Source organism: Hydra vulgaris, chromosome 08 (genome assembly GCF_038396675.1).
Source record: "Hydra vulgaris chromosome 08, alternate assembly HydraT2T_AEP".
NCBI classification, from domain to species: Eukaryota; Metazoa; Cnidaria; class Hydrozoa; order Anthoathecata; family Hydridae; genus Hydra; species Hydra vulgaris.
In genome coordinates this window covers 65,932,501-65,937,500 of record NC_088927.1, presented here as the reverse complement: position 1 = coordinate 65,937,500, position 5,000 = coordinate 65,932,501, and the positions used below count along the sequence as shown (strand labels likewise).

Genomic DNA, 5,000 nt, shown 5'->3' with positions numbered 1-5,000 from the left:
TTAATATGAAGTGCTTCTTTTATTTTTAATTTGTTAATGGTAGAGGCAGTATCTAAAATCTGAAAGCAATCATAATTAGTTAGTGTTTTACAATTAATGGATGAATTTAAATGTTTAAAAATATGCGATTGCTTGTCACTCGTAAGGTGCTCATTTATCCGTGTTGTCAAATGTCTGGAGGTTTCTCCAATATAACTGGCGTTACAGCCAGCACAAGAAAATTTGTAGACAACGTTAGATTTAAGCATCTTAGGAAGTGGATCTTTTATGCAAAAATTGTTTTTTAATTTATCGGTTGTAAATATAAATTTTATTATTACATTTTTACAATACTTTTTAATAATTTTGAAATTTGAGTAAAATCCAATAAATGGAAGCTTAAATTATCTTATATTAGTATTATCAACAGTATTTATAACAGGTGAATTAATTTTCTTTTCAACATATAATTTAATTTCAGTGTCGATAACTCTTTGCGGAAACTGATTATTTTTTAAAACTAAAGAAAGATTTTTTATATCCTTATCAAATCCAAACCACGTGTTGTTAATTTTATATGTTCGATCAATTAAGCAACGTATAAGACCAGTTTTGTAACATGAAGGGACAAAACTAAAGAAATTTTGTAAAAGACCCGTGTATGTTTTTTTGTGATAACTGATGTAGAGAGTGAATTAGACTTATTAATAAGAACATCCAAAAATGGAATTTGGTTGTCTTTTTCTTTTTCCATAGTAAATCTTAAGTTTTTGTGTTGTCTATTGAGATGTTTAAAGAATTCTTGCGCTTCAAACTCTGAATTAAAATTTGCTATTATGTCATCCACATAACGTTTATAAAAAATTGGTATGGAGGAAGAGCAATTATTAACCCACGTTTGTTCATGAAAACCGATAAACATATTAGCTAAAATTGGTGCTAAAGGAGAACCCATTGCAACACCATCTAATTGATCATAACATTTTCCGTTAAATGAAAAATGAGAACCTGACGTTGAAATTTGAAGTAATTTTTTGAAATGAGTTTTAGAAAAATATTTTGAGCGAGTTTCATCTTTAAAAAACAATTCTGTTGTTATATTTATAGTTTCATTAAGTGGTATGTTAGTAAATAAGTTTCAACATCATAAGAAACTATAAATTTGTTAGTTATGTCAACTTGTTTTAAATCTTCAACGAATGAAAATGAGTCAAAAGTGGTATAATGTTTTGGCAAATATGGAGATAATAAATCTGAAAGATGTTTAGCAAGTTTATAATTATATGTGCCAATTGTTGAAATAATAGGTCGAAAAGATGGTAGAGAAGAATCTTTACTAAGTTTGTGCATCTTAGGTAGAGCATAAATTCTTGCTGTTTGTGAACCAACAGGATAAATTTTATTGTAAATGTCTTTTTCAAAACATTTAAGTTTTTTAAGTTTTCTAAGATACCCTTGTAAAGATATTTCTCTTTTTATAGTTGGATCATCTTTTAATTCTTTAAATTTAATTTTATCACTTATAATATTATTAGGAGAATATATATAGTCAACTTTATTTAGAACAATTATACCATTCCCTTTGTCTGGTCTTGTTATTACAATGTTTTCATTCTTCCTGAGTCTTGTTATTATTTTGTGTTTTCTCAGACAACCATCAGACGGCGTATATTTGTAAACATAATTATTTGCTTAATGTGAAAGTTCACTTTTAACTTAAGGTTCCAAATCCTTGTTTCTAAGTTGGGTGTTGAGAAATTGTGCAACTCTATCAAATTGAGCAAAAACGTCCGTCTTTTTTATAAACGCTGGTGGTAAAGCAAAGTTAAGACCATTATCCAGTTCATGGTGTTGTAAAGTGTATGAAGACATATTTTGTACGAAGTTTTTATTTTTATAAGGAATGCTAGTAAATTTAGTGAGTGAACATAATTTTTACTCGTGAGTTTTTATAATTGATTGTTTTTTTTTCATTACATTATTTTTAATAACCTTTATTAAAAAATACCATTGTAAGGTTGAACAATTATTTCTTACTTGGCACTTTACTTCATCTAATTCTTTTTGCAATAATTTTTGTTCGTTTGATCTTTTATGTAACGCACTTTTGAGTAACCTTCTTTTTATCGACATTATATCATTGTGGTTTGCATGACGCCTTCAGTTTTTAAATTTATTTACCAGAGTTTTAATTATAAATTAAATCTTTTGAAAATGTAGTAAGACTACGAAACATGTCAAGAATAAAAAATATTGTGATTTTTATTAAAATTTTTGCAAATTTATTGCTAATGCAATGTTCGAAAAATATATATATATATATGTATGTATATATTTATATATATATATGTATATATATATAAATACATATATATTATATATATATACGCACACACACATATACATATATATACATATATATATATATATATATATATATATATATATATATATATATATATACATATATATATGTGTGTGTGTATATATGTGTGTATATATGTGTGTATATATGTATATATACATATATATACATATATATATATATACATATATATATATATATATATATATATATATATAAATATATATATATATATATATATATATATATATATATATATATATATATATATATATATATATATATATATATATATATATATATATGTATATATACATATATACACACACACACACATATACACTGCAGGCCAAAAGTTTCCGGACACTTGGATTTTGTTTAATTTTTTAATTGAAACTCCCATAATTATTTCAAAAAAATTCAAATATTATATTTATTTTATAAAAGATACATATAGTTACTATTTAAGAAAAAAAAAATAAAAATAAAAATAAAAAAAATACTTACAACACTATTATTATTAAACTGTCAACACTATTATTATTAAACTTTTCATCAAAAAATAACCCACAAGTTTTTATCACTTTTTTTACTATTCGTGGCATCCTATTTATTAATTAATTTATTATTTCGAGTGTAATTGATAACCAGGATTCTTCTAACATCTGCCACAGGTGCTCTTTGGATGTTGGGCATTTTTGTCTGACCTTTATGCCCAATTCTTCCCACAGTAACTCTATTGGATTCAAATCTGGTGATTGGGCCTGCCAGGTCATGCTTTTGAGGACACCATTATCCTCTTGTTTCTTTATATAGTTCTGATATAATTTTGAGGTGTGTTTAGGGTCATTGTCCTGCATAAAACTAAAACCCCGACCAATAGTTCTTAAGCCAGAAGGTATAGCATTGTTTTCTAGAATTGCTTTATACTGTTCTTTTTTCATAATACCCTCAATTTTAACTAGGTCACCTACACCAGCTGAAGAAAAACATACCCATACCATAACTGACCCACCACCATGCTTGATTGTTGGCACTAAACACTCTGGGATCATTTTTTCATTTGTTGTTTTTCTGATGTAAATTTTACGTCTTTACCCAAACAGTTCAAACTTGGACTCGTAGGTCCATAGTACTTTTCCCCAGTCTTCTTCTGCGCAATTTCGGTGGTCTATAGCCCATTGTAACCTTTTCTTTTTTTTACCAATCCGTAGCAATGGTTTCCTGACCGCTATACGGCCAGAAAGTCCTGCTTGTCTAAGACGTCCTTTTGTATTGGTTAATGAAATAGATTTTGAATGACTCTTATTAAAGCCTGAAGTTATTTCCAGGGCCATAAGTCTTCAATTTCTTTTACTCATCAATATTATACTATTATCTTCTGCTTTTGTTGTCTTCCGTGGTCTACCAGATCTTTTTTTGTCTTCAAAAATGCCTGTTTCTTTCCATTGTTTGATGGTATCTTGTACAGTACTTCTTGCAACTTTTAATTTTTTGCAAATTTTATGAACTGAATAACTTTATTTATGTAATTTAATTATTTCAGAATGTTTTGCAACCGTTAAAGAAGTTTTACCCATATCTTTAATTAAATAGTCAAGTTATAAAATTTAAAAATTTTTTTCAAGATTTTTTAATGCAACCGTTATTAATACCAAATGAAAACTAAACAAAACTAAATATTCTTAATCATTTTGGTTGGCTTTCATTATATGATAAATATTTACTTCATGTTTGAACAAATAAATACTTTAACAAGACCAAACTCTTAAGAGTAATGTAACGCTATATATCAAGTTAAAATAAACAATTAAAAAAAAAAACTTACATAAACACTTAAAATTAGTCAGTTTAAGTATTATAAATTAATATTATTGATTAATTTAATGATACAGGATAGATTTTAGCTTTTTATATAAAAATATCAAGTGTCTGGAAACTTTTGGCCGGCAGTGTATATATACATTAATTTCCAAGTTTGATCGAATTGACATTTGATCAATTTGACATTAGAAGTTTGATCAATTTGACATTATTTTTGAACAGTACAATTATTTTTTTTTGCAGTCAATTTTATGCATCATTAGATCAATTGTGTAAAATTCAATAGGTATGAAAAGCAATTAATTTACTAATACACAAATAAATTCTGAAAACAATACTTGATAAGATATCTAAAAAAAAATTTTCAAATATTTTAATGGACAAATCATTTTTTGATGCAATCTTTAAAATTATGATTTTTTTTTAGTGTATGATTATTTTATTTGCATACTGCATATATGTATGTGTGTGTATATATATATATATATATATACACATACATATATGCAGAGAGAGAGAGAGAGAGATTTATATATATCAAAGCATGCAACGTAAACTGCCTGAGCTGATAGATACTTCTGCAGGCAATTCACGTTTCTGCATGCTTTTTTTAAATTCAGATAAATAAGCTCATTAAAAAAACAAATGGATTTTGATAGGGTTCTAAAAACGTTTCAAAAGTGTTGTTAAAAAATAGTTGTTAAAAAGTGTTGTTAAAAAATAGTGTTGTTAAAAAAAGTGTTGTTAAAAACGTTTAAAAAGTGTTGTTAAAAAATAGTTTGATAGTTACACTCAGTGTAACTATCAACATAGATTGTTACACTCTGTAACT

At 26.1% G+C, this 5,000-nt stretch overlaps 1 protein-coding gene across 2 annotated transcripts in view; it reads right to left on the bottom strand.

Annotated features, from left to right (window-relative positions):
* Positions 1–5,000, bottom strand: part of LOC136084073 (uncharacterized) — a 185,511-nt gene that overhangs the window by 82,123 nt on the left and 98,388 nt on the right. The window lies entirely within an intron of this gene.